Source organism: Passer domesticus, chromosome 3 (genome assembly GCF_036417665.1).
Source record: "Passer domesticus isolate bPasDom1 chromosome 3, bPasDom1.hap1, whole genome shotgun sequence".
Taxonomy (NCBI): Eukaryota; Metazoa; Chordata; class Aves; order Passeriformes; family Passeridae; genus Passer; species Passer domesticus.
Window position 1 is genome coordinate 4,549,373 of NC_087476.1, and position 27,181 is coordinate 4,576,553.

At 39.9% G+C, this 27,181-nt stretch overlaps 1 long non-coding RNA gene across 2 annotated transcripts; it reads right to left on the reverse strand.

The window, feature by feature from the left end:
* Positions 1-1,024: 1,024 nt before the first annotated feature.
* Positions 1,025-14,078, reverse strand: LOC135297859 (uncharacterized). Of its 2 annotated transcripts, XR_010359781.1 has the most exons (3): positions 13,630-14,072; positions 6,181-6,241; positions 1,025-1,155 (listed from the first exon to the last, which is right to left on the reverse strand). It is a non-coding gene; the product is annotated as an uncharacterized LOC135297859 (long non-coding RNA). The 2 variants fall into 2 exon arrangements; XR_010359780.1 differs by lacking the exons at positions 1,025-1,155; positions 6,181-6,241 and adding an exon at positions 11,662-11,997 and having other exon boundaries at positions 13,630-14,078.
* Positions 14,079-27,181: the final 13,103 nt, after the last annotated feature.

Below are 27,181 nucleotides of genomic sequence, written 5' to 3' on the forward strand. Positions count from 1 at the left end.
CAAGGATCTCAAGCAGTGTTGGCTCTGACTTCAAATCCAAGGTGTTGGCTTAACTTTCTTTGTTTAATTTATCATGAGAATATCAAAACAAAAGTCTGCTTTTGACTTTTTTCCTTAACTTCCTGTTCATGGCTAGCAGAAGGTCCTCACCACTGGTCCTAAATTATTTTAATTTTTTTTTTTTTTACTTTCCTTCTCCTTTCTTCTTTCTTCTTTCTTCTTTCTCCTTTCTTGTTTTTTCTTGTTCCTTTTCCAGTAGAAGAACTACAATTCTTCATATATTTCATAAAATGCACGGGTCCCAAACACAGATCAGGAAGACCTAGGACCCAAAATTCTCAGTTCCTGTCTGACTTCTAAAATTATTTTTGTTTTGTGCTTATAAACAAATGGACCTTCATCCTGGGCACAGGATGTGTCTTGGTTAATGCGGTATCACTTTGGCCCTGACATTTCCCCTTTCTAATTATTATCAGAGCTATTATAGATACAAAGGTTGATTAAAACATAAAATATTGCCCTGAAATGCCCATTTTATTTTTACCTCAGAAGAGACTCAGTGGCCTTGGAGAGCTTCTGTGTGACTTCTGTGGATTCCTCCCATATTTCAGGCCTCCAGGGCCAAGGCAGCATCACTAGAATATTTCTGAACATCTCAGCATTTTAGGACATCTGGTCACTCCTTCCCAAAGCGGTAAATGAACAAGACTTGCCAGGAATTTAATAAAGGGTTTCTTAACATTTCTTTCTTGAACAGAAAAGCCTAAATGGTCTCTGTGATTGGCAGTGTCACACAGAAATTCTGCATTGTGGTTGAGCCACAATTCTGTCCTCCCCATTCCTTTATACCAAACTGCAAAGCAGAAGTACAGGATTATTGTGAAGACACTTAAAAATCTCTGTATTCAACCATGCTAAAGATTCTCCAGGTAGGAAACACAGAAAAGTAGAAATTTCTCAAAAAGGGGGACATTTTAATACATTCACACTTTTATTCAAAGAGTCATTTCTGTGCAAATGAAATGCTGGTTGGGTTTGATGGGCTCTTAATGGGCATTGTCCCACTGAGAGTACTGGGAGTGTGGCTGCAGTGATCCTTCTGCTCTGCTTTGGCTTCCAGAGGGAGTAGGTAAAGTCAAAACTCTCAGTTTCAAGCTGAAGAGGAAAAAAAAAAAATCAACTTGAAAAGTGCATCTGTACGTCTTAGATATTTTTTCTGTCTGAATCACTGGGTTTTTATTCCATAAAGAGTATGTAGATGACATGTAAATGTTATGTAAATTGGGTCCATAGTCCATTAAAGCGCAATATTATAATCACTAATACCCTATAGGCATGGACAGATCAACCAACCAAGTTTTATTTGATCTTTGTCAGAGGCACTGAGCCCTTTTATGCAATATTTTGTGTACATGCCTTTATTGTGAAGATCATCATTTCAAAATGTGCCCATTTGGGATAAATAGAAGTTGTTGATGTGCAATGCAGCAAAGTTCAGCAAGGATATTACTACCAAAAGTACTATTTATAGACTGACCAAAATGAAGGTATCCTGCCTTCCATGGAGAAAATTCATCTGATCACCTAATCAGCAGACTTGAACAGCCTCAAATTGGATACAGCACTTAGCCTTCAACACCTGCTACTTCCACTATCCAAATGAAATGGAGACATGGGTATACAAAAGAAGACTGGAGGGCTGTTTAGCCCTTGCCTTGGAAAAATATATTCCTTACTAATTGGCACAACTCTGTTAATAAATATTCACTGATTTACACAGCCCTCCTGTTTACTTAATGAAATGGTAGTTGAGGGGTTAATGGGTTAATTGGGGAAAGGAAATGAATCTCCAAATGTATCAAAATCTGATAAGTGATTCAGCCTAATTAATAATTTACATGTCAACATTTTTCTGGGTGCCACATGCACTTTAGGAATACAAACAATAAAAAACAAAAAACTAGGTAAACTCACAGCAAATTGAAGGCACCACTTGAAAAGAATGTGAAACTTTGTGTATTGCAAACTCTTTCCTAAGGTTTTTACAGAACTTTTCTTGTCATATTCAATGATAAGTGTGTAAGGTGGTAAACTATGGAATAACGGAGTGGTTTGGGTTGGAAAGGACCTTGAAATCCAAAACCCTGCCATGGGCAGGGATACCTCCCACTGTCCCAGGTTGCTCCGAGCCCTGTACAACCTGCCCCTGAACACTTCCAGAGATTGGGAAGTTTGCAAGTTTGTCTTGGGTGCTTGTTCAAAGGTGGTGAGCAATCAGATCTCCATCAATAGGAGTTATGCTAAATACTGAGCAGAATACACAATATTTCTGCAATTAGTTCTGGAATATTTATATTATCTTAGTATTAAGATCCAAGCTCATAATATTAAAGATCCAGGCTCCATGAGCAGGGAAATGTCAAGCTGCATTCTTGGATATATGACAATTATATGTGAACTAGAAATCAGACACATAAGATTAGAAGTCTGGGGTTGTCAGGAATCAGTGACATGATTAAATAAGAAAGGCACTACTACCTCAACCCATGCAAACCTGATCTTAAGCACAAAGTAGGTGAATCTCTCTTCTCCAGCATGAAACCATGCTGGATTTTCATTCCATTCTGTATTATACACTGCATAATAAAACACTTCTATAAAATTTACATACATTTGTGCAAGTAGATCCATTCATTCCCATTTGAAAATAAGTAACTCTTAATCAATGTGACAGTGTTTTTTGGGTTATATTTGGAATCTGAAATTTTTCAGTTTCTAGATTTCAAAGAACAGTTATAGAAGATAACTCCTAACATTTATGGATACATACCAGATCCTGAAACTTCTGTTAGATATAATACCATCTTGGTTTAGGCAAATCTGTTAATGTTAATGTGTTAGGTATTCTATGGAACACAACAATTCTTTCAGGCTGAGATTACCATGTCTTAGTGATGGAAGGAGCAAACTCTTCATATACCCCGAAATAATGAGATGGGATATGGGAGGCAAAAAAAAATGTAAATAATTGAGTGTTGACAGTTAAAAATTTTTGAGATATGTGTTATTTCCAAAGAGAAGACAAATATGTGGATTTATAGTGAGAGATAAGAAAAGCCTTTGTCTTAAAATCCTCCTATTTTGAGGACTTTATCACATTTGCTATGAAGCAGCTTCTTGGTTAAGGGATTATCAGGCATTCAGTTTGTTTGAATGATGGGAGGACAGAAGATGCATTTCACAATCCTTAAACCATCCCTGACACCACCAGATGAATGTCAGGTATAGTCAGGAGGAACAGAAATGACAAGCATTCCTCTGCCTCCTTGAGCAACTTACTCTATTGGAAATGACATCTACCCCTCATGCATGGGTCCTGTACAAAGGCTTTTGCACCACAGATGTGGCACAAACTTCTTTGGAACTCTCCAGAAGGGCATGTGCACCAGAGTGGGTTTCATCTTGCCAAAATTGTCCCATAATTTTTCTTCAGTAAAGCAACTGAGGTGCTCAACTTAAAGGGTTTCTATTATATCAATAATAAATTCCCCAAGTGAGAAAAGTACCTCTATACATTTACAACTTCCAGACTGTTTCATCCCACCATGTGATGGGATCGACTTTGGAACTGCCTAAACTGACATACAGATTTTCTTATTAAAATAATGCACCTGAATTCTGCATTAGTAATGGTGAAAAAAAATTTAAACTAGTTACAATTGTTGACATGCAGGACATTTGTGACACCAGTTAGTGAATTTATTAATTATTTTCCAGTTTATCTCATCTTTGTCTGCTTTCTTGCTTCTTCTGCCTGTGTGTCTACCCAGCTATCTATCTATAAATCTTAAAACCACATATGAAATACAGCTAAAAACACAAAGCTCTCATTCAGGATTTCACATATCCAAGGAACCTAAGTGTTCTCCTAATACTAACATTCCTCTGGCACACAATTTATAAAACTTTCCTTCTTTTTCTATAGACTTTGACTATGTGCCCTTGTCAGGACATGTGAGGTCACTGATGTTGTCAAAGATGATCTTTGTCAGTTATTGAAATGAGAACTAATTTGACCTAATATAAGCTGACAGACAAAATAGTTCATTGGTAAAACAAGCCAGTTGCAGAAACTGGTGCTAAAGAAGAGTACAGGAGCAAAAAATGTGCATTTACGCTCTCAGTTCAGGTTTTGAAAATTAGACTTTTAATAGGGTTTAACAGAATGCATTCACCTAGATACTGGTGAGAAAATGTCTGCTATCATACTTCTTTCTGTATTTGCAGTTTATATATGGCTTGTTGTGGCTTGTTCTTTTACAGTGTTATACAGTTAATTTCACTGCAAGAAAATTAACTCCATGATTAGTGATACCATTGAAGAACCCATGACACACTGACATTATGACCAGGGAATTATTCTGAAAAAATCTGTGTCCCTGAAAATTTTGTTCTGCCAGGATACAAAATCACTGCTGGGAAAATCACATAAATCAGGAATTCTTGATCCTTATTGTGTCGGGGAAAAAAAAAAAAAAAAAAAAAAAAAAAAAAAAAAAAAAAAGATTTTTCTTGAAAGTGGTAAGACTGATGGAGTTTTCTTCAGGTGCTAAACTTTCCTGAGCAGAGGTCTGTGCTCTCTGCACCCAGTCCCAGCTCTCCTGCCTCTGTGAGTAAACTAGAGCTGAACTTTGGTGCTTGTGGGATTAAGGCCAGGGAAGGCAGGCAGCGCAAGGAAGATTAATGTGAGTCTGCATGCCATTAAAATTAATCACTTAAAATTAAAGATCTCCTATCTTCTGCTGCCCCTCGAATGTTGTTGATATGACAGTGTCATAACTGATCTATCCAGCTCGTGTTTATCTCTTAAAAGATAAATTGAGATAATCAATTTCTGCACAGTCCCAGCATGATCTGAATTGAGCAGATTTCACATGTATGTGCACATTCCTTCTGTATGGCTCTGACTCATGAAAAGGAAAGGAAGAAAGCAAAGATAAAATAATATTAAACACTAGACCCTAATATTTAGCAAGCGACTGCCATTCCCAAGGATCCTATAAAGCTTTCTGAAAGTGACATCTCTTAAGCATTCTCTTCACCCATCAGTGAAAGGCAGTCACCTAAGGCTGCTTAGACTGCTCTGAACATTTCCCTTTAAACAGCTTTGAATGGAAATTGTCTCTTTGTTCAGAGAGAGAATGTTTATGGAAAATATTCATCTCATTGAATAATAATAAAAAAAATGTTGTTTTCCACTGTCAAAACAAGCTTGTTTTGTTGTTTTTGCTTTGCTTTGGTTTGTTTTCTGTCTCAAAACAGATGACTCTTGAGAGTACATTTAGAGGTAAAAATGCTTTTAAAAAGTTTCACAGGGAAAAAAGCATTTTTTTTGTTAATTGCTGAAACCCTCATGTTAATTACTGATACCAAGCTTTCAGGCCTTAATTTGATAGATAAACTACAATGCATCTATGCATGAGGACCACTTAAGTACCTAAAACACCAAATATATGTTTCCCAATCCTGTAATGGAAGTCACAGGATCTTTAAGCATTCAGGATTAAATTCAATAATTAAAATAATTCAATAAGTGAAAAATATTGAAAAGTGAGGGAACAATGTAAAGTTTAAAGTCAGAAAAATGTGGGCTGGCCACAAAACTAGGGCTGGCCAAGCAGTGGCTTTTTAGAGTTTGATGATATATGTATAAAGGAAAATGTCTGAGGAAAATAATATATCAAGAAAATAAAATGGAAATGTGCTTTTTACATTGAGTTGAACAAACTGAACTGTTTTACATAAATAAAGAAACTACAATTTCACTTCTGAAAAATTATGTTAATTCTAAACTTGTAACATTATTTATATAATAATTTAAATTGAAGAGCCTTCTAAGTAGAAAATAATTATGGTAATATATTTTCAGTTTATAGATTTTCTTTACATATGTGCATCATCCCAAAAAATAAAAGTATGACAAATTTCATTATTCGCTGATATTATTAAGGTTTTTTTAAGAAGCTTTGATTCAAAACTTCCCTTCAAAGATCCAATTCAGGAAACGCTGAGAATTATTATATCATAAATATATTATAACAAGTATAATCCATTATTATATATTTCATAGAGAGAGATCTTCCTAAGACTGTTTGATGTGTTAACCAAAAAATTACTTACCTTCCCTCAGAACTTAAACTATTACTGGGGTTTCTTTGAAGCACTGTTGGTTTTCTGGCACCTAAAATAAAAAAGGTCAGGAAAGGAGCCTAAGATGCTAAAAACCAACCAACTTGTTTTCTGGGAACAGGAGCAGTTTCAGGTGTTCCTGTGCATCAACAGAAACCACTTCTTTTCTGTTCTAATGTTTCAGTGACTATGATAATAAAGATGAGGGGATGGCCTCTGATATTGGCAAACAGAGATTAGGGCAGGTAAAAAAGACACACCAATGCATTTCCCTTCTCTTGATTCAAGACACAGTGCAAAAATCCCTCTGTTTTCCCAATGTGTCTGAATTTCTATGGATATATTTACAGTTTTATGTGACACGGCTTCTTCTGCAGGCAGACTCCTGTATTATGCATCAGATCCATTCTCTGTACTGCTTTATGGTGTGTAATTTTCCCTTACACTACAAGCCAGATTGCAACAGTGATATATTTAATAAAAAATTAGATACACTTCTACTGCCTCACTTTTCATTTTTTTGTTTTTCCTTCATCCATTATACTGACCACATCAAGTCAGTGTTTAAAATAAAATTACTCAAATCACTGCTGAATAAGTAAAATACTCAGCATGCTACGGCTTCTGTCTCAGCCAGGAAGGATGAAGATGTTTTGTAAAGAGCTAATGCCTGCCACACTCCTGAGTTATGGGTCACTAAAGAAGCTGAACACTCACCTGAGGGATAAAGCTATCCCTCACCTAATATATTTTCCGAAAGTGCAATGTGCTCATAATTTCTGGATGTCTGTAAACTCACGAGTTGTTACTACTGCTCTGCTTTGGTTCAGGGCTTCTATCCAAACCTGTGTTTTGAGAAATCTCCCTCCCTTTCACCTCTTGCAATTAATGTACAGGTTAAAAGGTTAATTAAAAAAATAAGCCAGCAAAATACAAGCCCCGTTTAACCCTATAAAACCGGCGCTTTCAAGTTCACTTTTTTTTTGGGAGAGGAGTGAAAATGGGCACCTCCTGTCATGGTCTGAAGATCAAAACCCTTGAGATATTGGAGATACAAGCCTGGGAGTGCAGGTGCTGAAATGTGTTGTCTCCCATGTACTGAACTTTACTGCCAGCACCTTCTACCCACCACTGCCACTTTTTTTTCCATTGAGAGCCCAGTCTCAATTCACTGTGCAGTAAGACAGGCTTGAAGTTTACATATAATCAAATTCATGTCTAAGATTAACATGAAGTCTCAAAATGTTTGCAATTCTTTGCTCAGCAAGAGCTGCCTTCTGTCTCAATGTTGATCTGTGTTACTAATTCCATAACTTCTTCAATAAATTCCAGTCCTAGAGCCAATCCCTCACATGCCTTCATTTCTAATCCAAAGTGGACACCTATCAGAGGCAGTGTGGATAAAGAACTCACTGAGGCCCAAGAACTGAGCATGACCCAAAACAGCCTAATAGTTGGACTGCATGTGTTGATGGTTGATTGTATCATGCAGTATTCAGAAGTTCCTTCCAGTCTAAATTTTCATATGAATTTATGGTTGATATTCTATGTCTTACATTAAGCTGATAGCACACATTTACATTTTAGTATGTTGGGGGGATTTTTTGTTCAACAGCAACAGCAAAACTTCTTCTCAGGTAGGAAGTTATTACAAAAAGCTCTGAGGCAGGAAATGGAGAACTGCTAGAGAAAAGATTAAGAAAGTCCCAAAGGACGTGAGACCAGAAACCATGAGAGGTTCACTAAAGCTACGAAAGTAGCAGAGGCACAGGGCTGAAAGGAGCTTGATGTCTTTTCTAGGCTGGAGGATTTGGAATGTCTTACAAAACATGACAGCCTGCTCTGAAGTAGCACCATAACAATAGGAAAGGATGCTTAGATGGGGTTGGGACCTGCATGAGCTGGGAATTACTTGCAGTGATGCTGTGGAGATATGAATGGATCATAATATGATAATGAATATACAGCTACATCTACCCTGGGAAGTAAAAAAGTGCTAATCTGTGAACATGGGGAAATTAGCTTGGATGTTCCTGTTAAAATGGGAGGTTTATGCCTGTTCTGTTTTTAGCACATGCAACTGACCTTCTTCTAAACCATTCAGTTTGGGAATTAACACAGTGAAGGGCCTTTTTTTCAGTGGGTACACGTATATGATCATCTTCTTTTGGAGGTTAAAATAAGCTAATAAATTATGTGGGTAAAAGGCACCAAATCTGTCCTGGCACTGGTTAACTTGCATTTAACTTGTTATTAAAGCACCCAATAAGTTTAATTGAGTCTCAGAGAGGAACATGGAATGAGATCCAGAAAGGGAGAAGGAATCTGATTTCAGTGCCTGCTTTTTTCATCTTTCATCTTCTAGAAAGGACTTATGCAACAGCATAAAGACACAGCTGTGCCCCAATAGGAATAATTTTTTACTCTTTCTACAGCTGCTACCTGGGTCATTGATCCTCAGAATGGATGGTTTGGGGAGCTCAAATAGAGCACTTTGCCTTCACTGTAGTGACCAGTGATATTTCTGAGTTGTTGGAACTGATATCAAGGGAAAATTGCTTTATTCAGGTATAAAATGTAAAGGAATAGAAGGAAAGTTAGGCAACTGCTCCAAGTAATTAATTTTAGACTATAAACCAGGAAAGAAGATGGATAACTCCAGAAGTGAAACCTCTTCTGGCCTTCAGTTCCTGGTCCAGAAGTATGAAGTCTCCATTGTCCCATCCCATGGCTGTCAGCAGGTGTCCAATGACAGGTGTTGACTTCATATAAAGACCATAATTGCTCTATATATATATATTATTTCAATTTCCAACAGTGAGATGAATGAATCTCACACTCTCTGGATTTGAAGAGTGTGCTTTGCTTTAACTCTTTATGGGTGCCAGTAGAAGACAACCATGTAGGGAATCTTTTCAGCTCTCAGGAATATGAACTTCAGCAGAATCTGGAAAGCTGAAACCTATAAAACATCTGGCACAATGAAATCAGATCATTTGAATTAGTCTGTTTGCTTTTTTCAAGCTCTTCAGTAGGTCTGCAGTGGCTGGAATAAAACTGGACCCTGTATTTAGATAAAGCCAGCACTTTTTGAAGTAAAACCAGTCAATCCATTTAGATGGGTCAGAGGCAGACCAGCCAAGTCAGGGAAGTGGCAGACTTAATCTGGAATTGAGTCCTATGCCCTCAGGAAAGAAGAGGACTTCAGTAAACCTATGCTGTGTAGGATTGCAATCACTGGATTTCACAAAGGTCAAGAAGATCAGCACAGATGTATCTTCATTATGGGTCAGCTTTAAGCAGAAAAAGGTCTGGGATTAGGAGGTCCATAGCAGGGTAAAATGCATTCCTTGTCACCCCATGGGACATGGTTGCTCTTACAACAAGGGTTTCCCCCTGGCTCATGTCTATAGGAAGATAGGTCTACCCTATTTGTATGTTCTGGGCTCTGCCTGGTGCCTGAGGGTGTGGGACAAAGGGCCACCTGGAATCCAGGGTGGCATTGCCTTCTCCATCCAGTGTGGCCACAGCTGTGTTACTCCTTGGGAGCCAGTAAGGCATGGGCTTTTCCCTGAATGATTCTGTCATATTGGGCATCCCTCCTGATCTGCACCAACTCTTCCTCCCACAGAAACCGTGTAAACGCCTCCAGACCAGCTCCCAGCAGGACTCCGCTTTCCCCAGGAATGGAGACGAGGTGCTGTGCAGAGCTCATGCCTGGCAGGAGCTTGTAGCTGAAAGCCATCCCTTTGAACCACCAAATGAGCACGAGTTTCATCAAAAAGTGCTCTCCAGGCCCAGCAATTTGTGACAATGTCAGAGCAGGGCTGTTATCAGCTGCCTGTAACTCTTGCACACCGAGGCTTCCCCAGGTGCATCCCCCCCAGCTAAGGTGTGGGACCCTGCTGAATGCCAGATCCCTTTGTTGCACATTAGTGTTCGCTGAGCTGTCACCAGAGGCACCCGTACATGTGCAGAGCACAGAGATTAATCCGATTAAACCTCCACTGACTTTTCCACATTCCTGGTGGTGCAGCAGCCCCTGTCTCTTCTCAGGTAGGTGTTAGAGCATGGGGAAGGTTAATCAAATGGTGTTTCTGGCGTGGAAATCCATCAGAAAGTGTGACATAATGAGAGGGAGAGTAGGAGGGAGTGATTAGCTAAGCTTTAACCTACCATAAGTGCCGTGATCTTTGACCTTTTGGCGTCAGTTTTAATTGCAAGGATGGACTTTTAAAAAAAAAGAAATCATAAAGGTTAAAGTACTGCACTCCCTGACCCCAGGTTTACAAATAATACAGGTTTCAGATTATTTTTCTGACATCTGAAGAAGGTCACTAAAGAATTTGCATGATTTATACAATGAAAGCTAATATTAATAACAGCTTTAGTGACAAAAATATATATATCTGGGAATTAAAACTAACAAATATGTTGAGATTGAAATTAATGTAGTCACATAATGACACAGATGGCAAATTTTACTGATATACATTTTTCCCTGGTGTAGAACACACAGTGGCAATCCAGCATGACAGATTGTATCCTAGGCTAAAACTGTGTCAGACACACAGTAATCAGAAGATGCTATCATATAATTTGCACTGGGGCCAGCCTCAATCTTGTAAGTGTTCTTTGTTCAGCTGCACTGAGTTGTTTTTCAACTGTGTTTCCCTTCTGTAGAATAATTCTTGTAATTTTTCTGGTATTAAGCTGGTTTTTTCAAGAGATGGTATCCCTAATATTTAACTGTTAATATTATTGTTGTTGTTACATAACACATAATAATGCTAATTATTATTAATACTACTGATACTATTGAGTGGACGACTTCAGCCTGTTCTGCAGCAGAACAGATCTGCAGATCTGAGGTTAAATACAAAAATTTAAGTCACCACTGAATGTCCAGAGCTAGATATGAGATTACTTGCTGTTAGTTCGTCCATTCAGGCTAAATTAGACTCTCTAATTAGGATCCCGTTATTGAAAAGGTAAAAGTAATGTTTCTCCAGAGACTTTTTTACCTTATCCCTTCAAGAAATTTATTTTAGGATGGGCAAACAACCCTGTGAGAGAGTTCAGCTCATCTCCAAAACACTGACTCAAGTGAAATTCCTAAAATTTTAACTGCTAAAGTTAGAAAGGATTAATGTCTTCTGTGGCAATTAATACCTTCTGTTTTCACACACTACTCATACTCGTATCTGGGTTTTATGCATATGTAGAAACTTGTATCAACAGTTGTCATTCTGCAAAACCTTATATGTGGTTTTTCAGTCATTTGGCGTTAATCATACTTCCGAAGTGAAATTCTTCTCAGTGGGTCTCAAAAAACCACAGAACTAGACATTTTCCTCATTAAATCTTCAAATCTTGAGTTCAAGTTTACTATATACTCTTTCCTTTCCCTCTGTTTTAGGGCAAGCATGAGAAAGAACTGAAGGGATTAATGATTAATGATTATTTCTCACATTATATGAGCCTTCAAAAATAATTTTTTTTAATGATCCAGGAATTTTCTTTCTGTGGTCTGTGTATGATGAGCAAAGATTCAAAAAATGCCGCATACATGTGGTTTTTCTGAACAATTCCAGGAATGGTTATTCCACTACTTCCATGGGCAGCCTGGTGAGTTTTCATGGATTTATAGGTATTTTGGAACATAGAATCACAGAATGATTTGGGGAGAGACCCCTTCCACTATCCCAGGTTGCTCCAAGCCCTGTCCAACCTGGCCTTGAACATTTCCAGGGATGGGACTCCACAATCTCTCTGGATAAAACTGACTCCTTTAGTGCTCAAAGAGTGCTGTAAAGAGAGTTGTAAAATTAAAAGCCTGATTAAACACAATGACAGAATTAATGTGATTTTCGTCACTAGAAAAAAAAGGCCAAAAATTTTGCAGATGGACATGACTTATTTATAGAGGGCTGAGGACTCTGTGATTTAGCAAAAAAATGCTTCCCAAAATCCCTGGAGTGGAGTCTAGGTGATTTCAGACTGTAAACAACAACAAAATGCTTACCAATGATCATAACTAGCTATCAAATCAACTCAACCAGGAATAGAGGGGACTGTGTATTGCTTGAAGTGCTTAAATTAGAACAATTTGCAGATTGAAAGGTACAGTGTAACTCAGAAAATTTTTGGGCCAGGAATAAGAATAAAATTATAATGTCTTTAGGAAAGATGATTGCAATGGTCCCTTCTAGCCTTAAAAATCTAAGAATATATGAAAATATTTTTTTATTTATTTCCAGAACACCTGGGGGAGGGGAAACGTGAAGACACCAAAGACATTATTTTGTAATGGTTAAAAAATAGAGCTGCACTGATTTAATTTTCTACTTGTATATGATTGGTATAAATTAGTGGTGGGAAGTAGTAGCATTTATTATTAATAGTAATAGTAAAATAGTAATGATAACATATTTTGCTTCTAATAGCTATCTGTTCTAGCCCTTCTCTTCTGCTACTTCTCCTGTGAGTACAAGAGTTTCTTGGAACACCTGAATCTTTTTATTTGGCTGTGTTTTAATGTTGTTTCCAGTCAAATATGACAAACCAAGAGACTCAAACTCTCCATTTCAAATGTTGTCCATTTTCCCATAATTTTGTTAAGCATCTCTTTAGTGGGAGTCAGTTTGCTTAAGGAAATATTTCAGTCCTGGTGTTTAAATACTTGTGATATATATTTACATTTATAAATACACTTCAAAAATGTTTTTTTAATGTATATTTGGATGCATTTGTATGTGAGAGCAGAACGAGAATTTCTTTAAACTACTTTTTCTTTCTGTCTCTCTGTTTGTGTATACAGAGTCACTTCAAGGTCTTGAGCACTTGAAGCAATGTCAAACCTGTGATTACAAAGCCTGTTAAAGGGCAAGGCAGTTTGGCCAAAACCTAGAGCTGTGCTTATCTAGCCATAAAAATATGTGTGATTTTATTTAGGCTGATGGAGGGTGTCCAAAGGAAGTATTATTCTTTAAAAAGCCACTGGCTGATGCAGTGAACACAACTTTCCACAGCATCTTTGCGGCTGCTCAGTTCTTCTAGTCAGGCCCCACCCCACACACAGGAAAGGTTAAATTAATCCAAGTCCAGAATGATACCATCCTGGAAATCTTCAAGGCCAGGCTGGATGGGGCTTGGAGGAACCTGGCCTAGTGGGAGGTATCCCTGCCCATGGCAGAAAAGTTGGAAATAGATTAATTTTAAGGTCTCGTAGAGGTGAAAAGGGGCAGAGAGTGATGCCTGTACTCAGCTGATGGTGGATTTCCTTGGTACAGATATAACCAGGCTGGCTTAGGCTGCCATGGAAATGCAGGCTCAGCTCATGCTGGTGTCCATCATATTGCAGGCAGCAGCTGGCTCATGTAAGGAGAGTCTAAAATGCAAGTTTGCAGCTGTCTGCACCTTTCCATACAGGTGTTATACCTTTCCCCGCCTGCATGTGCCTGAGGGAGGTCAAGTCATAGTTCATGGTGGAGCACTGGTGTTCAGGCTCTCCTGGTTCCTGCTGGTTTAACTTCCAAACATTCAGCTCCAGATGTCATAATCATGGAAGCATAGAATGGTTTGGGTTGGAAGGGACCTTAAAAATCACCCAGTTCCAGCCCCCTGCCATGGGCAGGGACATCTTCCACTATCCCAGGTTGCTCCAAGCCTCCTCCAACATGGCCTTGGACACTTGCAGGGATGGGGCAGCCACAGCTTCTCTGGGCAGCCCATGCCAGGTCCTCACCACCATCACAGAGAAGAATTTCTTCCTAATAATCAATTTAAGCCTACTCTGTCTTTTTGAAGCCATTCTTCTCCTCCTGTCACACCAGGGCCTTGTAAATATTGTCTCTCCATCCTTCCTGTATGTTACCTTCAGGTACTGGAAAGCTGCTAATATAAGGATTCATAAAGATGTAGAACAGATTTTAAAAAGAATGGGCACCAATATTGTGAATTACAAGGAGATAAAAAAAAGAATCAAAAAATAAATCAAGTAGTCAACAACATGTAAATCTTGCCTGTAAAAAGCAACTGCTCCCCCATGTTCAAGTAGTGTGCCTTCCACAAGCTGGTGGGAAGGGGGAGAGGCTGTGGCTGGAATTGCTTAGGAAATGTCACATGCTTCTCCCTGATGAATGTACACATGTGTGTGTGTTGTGTGTGCCTGTATTTAACATCACAACATCCTTAAGGTTGGAAAAAAGCTTTAAGGTCATCAGGTCCAGCCATGGATTTGTGCATATCTGCCTGGGCTTAGTGCCAATAAACAAACCAGCACCGTGGCACAGAGGTAAACACTGGAATGTGACAGACTTTGGGACTAGTCAGATGTCTGTGGCACGTTGCCAGTCCACGGTAGCCTGTGCTGTCCCAGAGAATTCCCAGGCATGGCTCAGGAGCCAGCATGCACCAGGCACTGTCCCTGGTAGGCAGGTTGGAATTGGCTATTTTATTTTGGAGGGGAGGTTGTTTAATACTAAGGAAATGTCTGGATTGTGCCAGCTGGCCTCAGGGATGGAGAGCTGATCCTGACACTTCCTTAGCTGACGAGCAGAGATGCAGCCAAAATGTCTGGCAGGAGATTTGTCTTGGTCGCACTTCTGCAGGCTTGCCTGGCAGTAAGCACACAAGTTCCTTTCTCCTCTGCTGTGGCTCAGCAGTGAGGAACAAAAACATTGAATTTTGTTGATCCAAGAATGAGGAGAGGTCTGTGCCTTCATCATGATGGGAAGAAATGGAGTGAAGGAGCCAATCTGAGACAGAGAGCTTGAAAAAAAACCCATTAGCATCCACTGACTATAGTCCTGTTCCTAATATGGCCCAAGATTGTCTATCTACAGGGGGTTTTCTTGAGGATTTAGCTTCATCTTTTTTCTGCCCATGGCCACCTGAATGAGAGACTGATTTCAGATGGGAGAAATGATGGAAAGGGGTGGAGGGAAGAAATTTCCTTTCAGGTTTTCTTCTCTCTCTAATTAAATACAGAGTTCTGTTTCTTCAAATTTAAGTTATAGTATCCATTTAAAAATAATAATAATTAAAGATGATACTTATCATTTTATCTCACAGAAGGCTCACAAGGAGTTGTTCTATAGCCTGAGGCTAAAGCTAGCCCAGATATTAGCTGAACCAAACAGGGCTGTCATTGCAAGCCAGTCTGCACCCCTCCGATGTTAAAAAAAAAAAAAAAAAGTTAAATTAATGCCAAGAGATGAAAGACATGAACACTAGGAAAGCATCTGAACTGTACAGGAAAACAGGGATTGCTGAGGAAGACAGGGAAAAATACCTATATTTAGTAATCTGCTAAGGTGGACTTGGATTATGGGCTCTGAGGGAAAGAGCTCACTGGTTTTTCCAACTTTCTTACAGCACCTGGTTGCATCACCCTGTCTCCCCAGGTACCAGCAAGAAGAAGGTCTTGTATTCAAAACATTGTTTATAAATGTCCTTTAGCTATTGCATCTGGCTTTCCTCTCTGGTTCTACAGGGAAATAGAACCTGGCTGCCTGAATAATAGGTGAAATTAATTCTTCTTTTTGGGCACACGCTCGGCAGCAATTATACAAGTTCATTTCAGGCAGCGCAGAAAGCTGCTTTGTGCAGCCCAGGTAGTGGGTTTGTAACCAGCCAGGAGGGGAGCAGGGAGGCCTGTTGCTGAGGGGAAGTGTCACCAAGCAGCCTGGTAGGAGCAGAGCTGTCAGTGCTGTGCCTTGCCATGGACCCTGCAGCTCCAATATGTCGAGGGCACCGCCGAGTTTCGGCTCAGTGGAGAGGACAACACACACACCTGGGGACTGGGGAACATCTGCTGGAAGAAGTCACTTGAAAAATAACCTTGCAATGGCTTGGGAGAAACATCTGTGCAGCAAATGCCATACTACCAGTAGTGGAGGGATGGGAAGGCAGAAATTAGGGAAAGCACAAAGAACCATCTTGTGTCAATAACTCAGGGAGCTGGTGACAGCACAGGGGGAATTTAGGTCAGCACAAACTTCTTTGGCTTTACAGCTTTTGTGCACAGGAGCTGGTGCAGCAGCTATCTAATTGAAATGTGCAGCCATTTTACCACTGACCAAAGTGAACATCAGGGAGTCAAACTTTCCCCCTTTTCCCCATTCTCCACACTGAAAGTCTTTCTCTGTTTTGTTGTTTATTTCTTACAGGAGTTTGCTCACATGTGTTTCCTACTCTGTACATAAATAGCAGGAATATGGGAAGGATATGAGTATTTTACACCAGATGAATTTTGTATCTTTTTTCAAGGAAAGTGGAATCTAAGACACAGAGTGATATATTTTGTCCAGAACAAAACTTGCTGATATATATAACATGGAAAAATCCCAAACCTCTCATGCCTTCACATTAACTTTTATTTTATCCATTATTTTGAACTACAGTGTCATTCAGGCAGTGCAAAGATTCAAATGAAACATCTTCTGACAAGATGCATTCCTCTGGGAGAAATCCCACAGGCTACATATTTGGGAAAGTCAAATTAGGTGGTTACTGTTGGTTGCATGTGCCTGCAGATTTGAAGAGCAGGAAACAATTTCATTCATCTGAATTAGCAGAAGTCAAAATCACAGCAGGGAATGTGTTAGCAGTTTAGCAGTGCCTATGACTGAGAGTCAGAAATGTACCCTGGACTTGTTTAATTCAGTTTAATGACAGCCAGAGCATCCTAAAGAGTTATATTGGCATCCTGCTGTAGTTAAAGTTGAGACAGGAGCTGGTTCCTTTCTCCTCAGCTTCCACATGCAGCTGGTGTGGGCTCAAAGCTGACACAGACAAAAGTACAAACTGGGGAAGATGGAAATCATTGGGACAATATCTCAAAATTGTGAGATTATTTTTGCCTGTTGGCCTCTGCTCTTGCAGGCACACACAGTGAAAAGACTGGGAGAGACAACATACAATATTTCAGCCACAGATAAGGTAGAAGCACTTTCCTGATATGTGAAATGGGAAAGCTCAGGGAAGTGAATTTGTGGAAAGAGTTTGAATCACAAGGGTTATATGGTACAGATCTAAGGAGTATAAAGATTAAATTATCTTTAAAGTCCTTTCCAATCCAAACCATTCTATGACTCTAAATGGTATCAGGGAAAGAGAACAAGTCTGAAGTATGTTGAGTATTAGAGAAGTGAAGAGAAATCAAATGCAATTTGGGCAGTATAGGTTTGGAGGTAAGAACAACAACAACCACCAAAACAACAAACAAACAAAAAAGGTCCCAAACCAAACTTAACAATTACTCTGGATTTTTTGTCTTTTATCCAGATAAATCATGGAAGGTGTTGGAGAAACATCCCTGGATTAGATAAAGTTTTATTTATATTTTTTTTTTAGGGATACATTTCCTGAAGACAGCAGAACAACTATCCCATTCACCTGAATACTTTCCTGACAAAATTTCTTTGACATCTGCCTTTTGGTTGTTTTCAGGATGGACAATGGGAAGGATGGGAGAGGGGCAAAGGAAAAGAGTGAGAGACTAGGAGCAGGAGACTGAGAAATCTCCATTAACTGCCCATGAATTTTGAGAATATGGTGTTTCTACAAGTGAACAGGTGCAATATAGTTAAAGAGAGATCTTTAACCTTCAGAGCAAGAACCTGCATTAAGTGAAGTGGAAAAAACAGGACAGAAGGAATAAAAGTAAATTAACAGGCTTCAGAGGACTTGTGTCACTCATCACAGTGCTGTGAGAAGGAGGCCGAATTCAAGAAGTCAAAAGCCTTAGGCAGGTGTTTACTAATTTTATGTCTCTTCATCTTCCTTTCTTTTTTTCTTGACGAGCTCATTATGGCTGCATGAATCAGCTCACCAAGTTATTGACACCAAATAAATCTATGTGTAAAAGGAAAATTTTGGTTATGCTGCCTACTTGGGGTCTTACTATTGAAAAAAAAATTGAAGTGACAATAATGAACTTCTTCAGTTCATTGTTCTGAGGGCAACTACTTCATGACAGTATGGGAACAATTAATTTCATTTGATACAACTTGTGAAATAGGAGGCAAGATTTTCTTTGTGTTATTGAAGGAATAGGCCTCAAATTGGTGAATTCCTTATCATTGTGTCTGTAACCAAAGCACAGATTCTGTATGTCTCTGTTCTTCTCCCAGAATTTTGTTAATTCCTCATCAATATAACATTCCTCATCCCGTTGTTTCTCACCTTTCACTCATGAGCCAACTTCAGATTCTATGCACTTTCTTTAAAGTAGTCTATTTTTTCATTTGTATTTTTATACATTTTCTACTTTTCATGAGACAGGGAAACCAGGATTAAATCACATTTAGCCATCCCTGGAGCTATATCTTATTTCACAGAATCACAGGCTCACAGAATATTTGAGTCAGAAGGACCCTTAAAGCTCATCTTGTTCCAAACTTTGCCATGGGCAGGGACACCTCCCACTGTCCCAGGGTGCTCCAAGCCCTGTCCAGCCTGGCCTTGAGCACTACCAGAGATGTGCACATTCCTCTTGCTGTTTGTCACCCTTTGTGTTCAAAAGGAGTGTCACAAAATTAAAGATGTCACAGGACCACAGAAACAGCATTTTTGATGCTGATACTTCCAGGCCAAATTCTGGTCCACATTAAATGTTTAGAGTGCTGTAGACACAATGCAGCTGTGTCAGAAGAGGTTTAGGGTGGGTGTTAGGAAGATTTTCTTCCCCCAGAGAGTGCTTGGGCACTGAACAGACTCCCCAGGGGAGTGGGCACAGCCTATCAGAGATTAAGAAATGTTTGGACAAAGCTCTCAGGCAAGTGGTAGGATTGTTGGGATGTCCTGTGCAGGGCCAGGAGCTGGATTTTGATGATCCTTGTGGGTCTCTTCCAATTTAGAATATTCTCTGACTCTCTGATGTAATTTAGATGAGAGGAGAGAGTATCCTTGATACAGAATATGAGGAAAATATGAAAATACAAAAAAAAAATAATTTGGCTTTGGTCTGGTCTCCTTGATAAACCAAATGGACATCTTTCCACTTTGATAGATTTCACACGGTTTGCATAAATGAAAGGATCTGGGCCTTTTGAAATGAAAAGGAGATTTCTGCTGCATGCCAGCATGCTGCTGATGAGGGCTCATCCAAAATGCACCATGACCATGTCTCGCCCTCTGTTCCTCTGTAACACGTGTAGCAACCTGTGTCTGCACCACAGGAAAAGCTGTTTGAACAGATCGTCCTGGGGACTCGACACCGAACGCGGCACCGCGCTCGAGAGCCTGTGTAGTGCTTTGTGTTTGTGGCTCTGTTTATCATACTACAAGTCTTGATTATTCTAATGGCACTGGAACTCTTCAGAAACACATTGTTCATACCCCCAAGGAGTTTGCTGCGCTCACAAACATTCTCAATCTACTGTATAAACAAATGTGTTATTCAGCAGACAGCGTCGGTTCTGCTGCTGATAACTGGGAAAGGGGCTGACAACAGCACAGAGGATATTACCTCCACCTCTAAGTAGTTTGTACCATTTATTGGGATTCCTTCTCCATCATTTCAGTGGGATCTGGAGCTCTTATTGCTGTTTGCTTTGGGTTCCTCAGTGTATTTTTGCCTGAGCATTGTAAAAGTTCCTTTTTTTTCATGATCTACAGCTTCCTCTCAAGGGGGAGAGGAGGAGCAGGAACTGATCTCCTCTCTGGTTCCTAGTGACAGGACCCAGGGGAGTGGCCTGAAGTTGTATCAGGGGACATATAGGTTGAATATTAGGGAAAAGATTCTTCACCCAGAGGGTGGTTGGGCACTGGAACAGGCTCCCCAGGAAGTGGTCACAGCCTGACAGATTTCTAGAAGAATTTCTGGAACATTTCAGGCACATGGTGGGATGCTCAAAGTTGTTCTGTGCAGGGCACAGGACCTGCAATGGTCCTTGTGGGTCCCTTTCAAATCTGGTTAATCTATTATTTTATGATTTTGTCTTATTTGAGCAAACACCTGCTCACATCTTTGGTGAAAAGAGTGGTTTGTGAGACCCACACTTTGGGAATGCATCAAACACAGAAGCTTCTCTCTTGAAAGCACTGAAGATGCAAGAATGTAAGAACTATCAAATAGTGGAGATGTTTTTTTCACTCTAATTGTGGTGGTGTTGGACTCCTCTGCTCCAGTTACCCAGAGGTCTTCTGTTGGCTTTTAAAAATAGACCTACTCAAGTGCTTGAAGTGTTTAAATGTTAAATCCTATGTGAATGAATGTGTGGGGACAGGGGAGACGGAAGGAGATGAAAAGGAAAGGAAGTAGAGAAGATAGATTCTCCAGTCATTTGTACAATATTACACAAGGATGACTGAAATGATTCAAAAGGAAATGACTGAGTTTGATAGGCTAATTATGGTTGAAAATATGTTTGAAATTGCATTCTAGCCCATAGAATTGGGAGCCAGTGGAGACTTTCAAAGTCATTTGGGGGCTGAAATCAATTTGACTTAGCAATTTCATGTTGGTTTGTAGATTCTCACCATTCTCAGTGCAATGTGAACATGTCTCTATCACTCTGAAGTTTTTTTGGGAATACCAAGGTTATGTCTCCTTCATTCTTTCATTTGAACCAGGGGGATAGAATTTGAGGACACCTGTAAACCAATCAAAATTAAAATTTCTTACAAGAAAGTAGAAAACCCATTCTTGATCCATCATGAAATGAAGTTACAAAGTCACTCTGTTCAACAATAATGGCTAAGAACTTCAACACTGCTCAGTTGTTTCAAGCAAATCAAGCTTACACCTACAAAACCAGATTCCCATCATTCCACCTTAAGTATTTTGTGGATACTCCACAACTGACTAAACTGATCTGAGAGCCATGTTTTGAGTCCTTGCTTCTGATTTTTTTAATGTGTTCTTGCTATTTTTTCTTCCAATATTATATTCCTTACATGTACACCTGTCCTTCTCTAAATGAAGAGGTGTAACAAAGCAAAGTGTGAACAAAAGGGGCAGCACATAAGTATAGGATTGTCATTATTTTCTTATTAAAGCATTATATAAGCTCTTTCCTGCTTTCTTTGGCTCACGCAGACAACAATTCTACCAGGAAAGGTTTATAAATGTGGAAGAAAAATAGAGAAATAAAGCAAATTGCTCAACTAGTACCACTTCTTTTCTCATTGCAGCTTCATTTCAAGTCACTGGAGTCAGGAAGGTCCTTGTGATTGCTTAGTTAGTATTTTTATTGCCTATTTCATTTTGGTTTTGTATGTGCATGCCAAGCTTCATATTAACATTTAATATGTCTCTGGAGTTGTGCTTTGGATTTGTGAGAGAAATTTGTCCCACCATGGCAAGATGACCTAGGTATTGATTCTTCTGCGAATGCTATCAGCAGTGAAGCCTTCTCAGAATTTTAGGCAGAAAAGACAAGAACTGGAGGGAAATACTGAGTTGGGACAGACCATGGGAAAAGTCCTCAGATGCAAACTGGTCCTGAGCAAAGGACAGCAGGGGCAGTGGCCAAAATGCAGTGAGGACCTAGTTCCCAGCAGAGGTTCTGCCTTGCCAGGGCCCTGGCAACAAGACAATCATGGATCTGGCCATTCCATGGCCGGAAGCAATCTGCTCTCCTGGCCCCCATCTGCCTTGAATGAGGGCTGGTGCTCATCATGGGAAAATGAATACACAAATTCACCCCAATTTATTATCATTCCCTGCTCTCTGGCAATGCCAGGATTCCAGCACTGATGCACCTGAAAGCCTCTGAGCTCTGCTTAGTGCTTAGACTCTGAGAGGCTGAACAGAGCAACTCTGCATAAAAAGTATTCATAATGAAGTTTAGAGGTGGGGTAGGAACAATCTTTCACCGACAGGGGAAATGATCATATAAAAAAATTTCAAAATTCAAAATATTCAAAAGTGGCATAGAAAAAAAAGATTCTTAGAAATCTCTGAGATAGATTCCAGGAAGAAAGGGACTACAGGGCCATATTTTTAATGCTCAGACAGTGCTCATTTTGCCCTGAGTTCATTGTCCTTTCTTCAGACCAAGAATCAAAGAAATGCATTTATATTTTCATCATGAATATATTAACAGTTTTACACTATCTTTGCCTAGATAGCTAAAACCACTGTCTTCTTATTCCACTCTCATAAATTTGAAGGCCAGAAGAACCATTATTTCAGTATAGTTTGTTTTTTGCCCTCCTGCAAGAGACAGGATTTAAGCAGTGATCCCTCTATCAGGCCTCTAACTCGTGGCTGAACTAGGGAGTCTCTTTAGGAAAGACATCTAATCCTGATTTAAAGACTTCTTTAAAGACTACTTAACAACTCATCAAGCTTGTCTGGGGTTTCTTCTTTGGTTTATAGAAGTAATGAAGCGAGTCCCCCATCCTCCCCTCCTGGAGATACTTCTTAATGGAAAGTAAAAATGCCACAATTACAACACACCATGTGTGGGACATAAAACCTCACTCTCACTCCAGTATCTGTATCGTATTTAATAAAGTACCAGCAGAGCAGCAATAATGTACGCTGGGAATCAGGCATCATAAATAAAAGGAGAAAAATGTAATAATGGGTAGTTGGAGAAAAATATGAAAGCAGCTGTAAGATCTGAAACAGACAAGGGAAAAAGAAGAAGAAGGAAAAAAAAAAAAAAAAACAAATAGAAAAAAGAATCAAAATCCCTCACAGCCAGGCATGGGAATAATGTATTTTAAAGTGGGTGCACTTTTAGAGGATTCTTCCTGAAGAGAGGAATATATACACAGGCAAGCATGTACACACACACACACCCTTGCCAGATCTTACCAGATGATGTAGTTGAGGCTGGCTGAACTTAATTAACTTGGATGAGTGCTTTTAGATTTTAACCTTCCTTGTTTATTTGCTTTCACTGTGCAGCATTAAAGACTTTCAGACATGAAGGGAAGGAAGAAAAGGAGGGGTGAAATGACTCTTGAAGAAAACAATAAGCAGCTCTGTTTGTCCAGTTGTTTGTTTTTAAGGGTGCAAGGTAACTGCTCAGTTTGTGTAAATCAGCACAGTTCTGATACTGATTTATACCACCTCATATCTGGCCCTGGGAAGCTTTTCATTTCTGGATTTCAAGAATAATTAATAAATCCTCCACCCCACAACCTTGTCTTTGTTGCCAGAAACATCACTACAGGGGCTTGTTTTCTGGCACTGAATCAACCTGACTTGGTTTACCACTACCACAGTTCTAGTTCCCAAAATAAACTGTTCACATCCATATTCATACATGAGAACGGTCCCTGGCTCTTACTACCTCTCAGAACACGTCTGGGAACTATTTTGTCTGGGCTAAAGACTTGGCTGTGAATGGAGAAATTTGGAAGAATGAGCTCCAAAGCCAAGTTCTGTGCCCTGACTCTGGCTCTAGCAATTCCCAAATTTAGGCATTGCCTAAGCTCTAGAAATAAAAATTTATATACTGACAATATGAGTCTTTCATGTCTGAATCTACATATATCAGGACCTTCAGCTCTACTAAATCATGGAAACAGGAAAAGTTTTGGTTTTGAATGAGCCTTTAGAGACATCAGAATCATAGAATCATTAAATCAAAATCAAAGTGAAATGGAATGGTTTTAGATTTTTGAGATTTTCCTTAGTCTCTGAAAAATTCAGGTTTTGACCTAGTCTCCAGCAAGATCTGGAAGACTGCCCCTAATACAGCTTTTTCCCAAGTCTTTAAACTTTTTGTTGCTCATTGCAGAGGATTGTAATGGGAGGGACCTTTCCAAGGGAGCTGATGGATTCTTCTTAATCAAGGTTTCGTTAACTGAATTCTGGGGGTTTTTGCAGAGATAATCTGTATTTGGAAAAGAGAAAAATCATTCTGGTTAATGTGGGGAGGATGTGTGGGCAGAACTTAACACTGATGAAAATAATTGAGGTCCAAGGTGCAAAGTCCAAGGTGCAGCTGAGGTAGATGCTGGTTCCTACCTGCTCCCAAGAGACTCCTACTGCTCCTCTCCTGCCTGTCAGAAAGAGACCTGGGCTGGGCTGAATAGCAACAGTCTGGCAATGTCTGTCAAAGAAAATTAAAACAGCCACAGGAAGCAACAGAGGGCTGCAAATGTTGGTCCATCTGTAATGTCAGACCTTTGTTCTGGCCTTTTGCTCCTGGCTGAGAACCTCAGCTCACTGCTCCCAAGGAAGGTGGGTTAGTCCATCACATGGAAAGGCCCTGGCAAATTTGCCATGGGGAGGGGGGAGCTCACTCCTGACCTCCACGCTGGCAGTCAGTGTGGATGAGCAGGAATCAGCATGGGGGAGGATTCAGCATGGCAGTGGATGACTGACAGCCCTGGGTACAAATGCAGTTCAGACCCAATGTGTAAAAATGGCCTTTTCTCACTATGCACAGCAGCTCCTTGTGCCTTATTGCTGCACCAAAATTCAGAAACCATAAGAAGCACCCAGAAGGGAGATTTATTTGTGCCAGCCCTATTGAAATACCACTCTTTTACTTTCAGGTCAAGTGTACACTGAAGTTCCTCATTAGTACAGTGAAGGTTTTCAATGAAGGCAGGGGAGCCCAAAATTGAGCAGATGCTCCTACCTGGCTTCTCAGGTGCTGCTGTCAAGGCAACTGGTGTCAGGGACCACAATGTGAAATCCAGGGTATCCAGGGTGCAATGATTACAATTTATACTCATGGGCGGGAGGGAGAGAGAGGGAAAAGGAGGGAATGCAGGTCTAAGTGTCTGTGCTTTCTTGTTAATTCAGTGGAGAGAAGGATAATGCCACTGAAAACTTGGAAAACTTCAAGGCTTCTCAAGCTAACCATGGGGACTCAGGATAGTCTGGGGTGACTCCATAGGGAGCCAGTAGAAGTGAGGAGGTGGCAGTGGTTGCTCAAGATCCCAGAATTGTGAAACTGTAGAATGGTTTGGGTTGAAAGGGACCTTAGAGCTCATCTCCCTGTCCAGTGGAAGGCAGGGACACCTTCCACTACATCAGGTTGCTGCAAGCCCTATCCAGCCTGCCTGTCAATACTGACTTCTTGGAAACATGTTTAATGTGAAAGAACTGGTGACTTAAAACAAACTTAGAAAAAGAAAAAAAGATTTGATAAAAATGTCTGTCTCTTTAGCACCACAGCCTGGCACTTGGTAAACTCTTGGTAGAAGAACAAAACCCTGGGCCCACCTGAGCCTGAAGTTATTTCAACTGCCAGATCTCATACACAAGGTGCTACCTGCTCTCTGAAATGTGTTTTCTTGGATCAATTCTTGGATAAGAAACAGAAACAGTGTCTGGGCTGGAGATGAAAACTCCAGGTATTTGCTGACGATCTTAAAGGTCCTTTCCAACCCAAACCATTCTGTTATTCTAAGATTTTTTCAGCAATTGGTTTGCAACCCTATACACATCCAGTGGTGGATATTGGACTCTCACAAGGTCTCTACCTATATTAACTATTTAATGGATCCAGGAAGAGAATTTCAATAAAATGCAATAAATTCTTACTGATTCAATTGCTGAATTTTCAGGTCCAAAGACTTACGAAGCAGACACATGACTCACCCCAGAATGATGTATAAAATTTTGCAGTACTACACAGCACTAGGCCTCTTTTCCCAAAATACAGACTGATTTTTGTCTCGTGAGGTGCTTGCAGGGTGGTATCAGCCAGCTGTCACTGGAGGATCAGATGATATTAATGGCAACTGGCATGTCTATTCAGCGAGCTGAGCTCATCCCTGCAAAATCAGATGGAGTTTATTTCAAACAAAAAAAGGAAATCAGGAGAAGCCAAGTGAAATAACAAAACTGCTGCTGACTTGAACAATCCAGCAATTCATCACCTCAATGAGGTCCTTGTGAACATGAGGAAGCCACAGAACAAGGCTGGGTCTGCAAAACATTTTCTCGTCTCTTGTACCAAGGAATTTATTGAAGCTCAGTCCTTCCAAAGATCCAGGTCTGAGCATCTGAGCCTGTGACTGTAGCAGTGCAGTAACATGTGGCTGGCAGGAGCTTGGGGTCTGTGGCTTGTCAGTCAAAATGCATCCTGCATCCTGCTGGACTTGTTTTCCATGTGTGCCCCAGGGCAGCAAGCACTGGCTTTACCACTCCCCCAAGGCCATGCATAGCTTAAAAGACTGTGAGTAGTCCCATGGATTTCAGTGGGACTGCAAATGTGTTTACACACCTTAGCAGTTCCCTCATTAGTGCACAAAAACCGTATTATATTTCTGTCAAAAGGCAATTTGAAGTTCACTTTTCAAATGCCAAAGGCCTGTGCATTTACCAAGAACAACATTTAGCTTTTCCAGCCTCTGCTCCTCAGGGCCAGAAAACTTGTACAAAGGAGGAAAATCACCCCAAATGGGCTTTTCTTGTAGCACAAGGAGGAAAGCAAAAAATCATTAGATAAAAAGGTGGTCTACATCCATGGTTAAATATTGGATGTGTAATTTAAATGAGGGAGTCAAGTTGAATGCAAAGCAATTACCAGCACTTAATATTAGTCAGACTAATAAAGCAGCAATTAAACCTCATTATACAGCCATAAAATTGAAGTGTAATAGATTGATTGCACCAAATGTTCATACCAATGTACAATGGCATATCATAGGCAAGGTGAAGTGGTTCATTTAATCGGCAGATCAAAATAATTCCCTGAGATAGATTTAACCTTATTGCATTTCTTGGCTTCACATGACATCTGTGACAGTACAAACAAATAAATAAACACAATGAAAGAAGAGGGGAAAAAAAAGCTATAGACCAGCTTGCTGTATGGCAAATACTCTCTATTCCATAGTATAATATTCCTTCTCCCGAGAGATCCACAGTTATTTGAGAATCTTCTTGCCAGCAGCACAATTTGGATCTTGCACAGCAGTGCTGCTTCATTGTTCACTCCTTGAATTGAATATGAGGCACTGAAGGAAGCCAACATGTAAATGTTTTGCTGTCTGTTTACAGCTGACATGGAATTCAGCACCTTGGAGTATATTAAGTCCAGTGATTAAAAGAAATTGCTGTTGG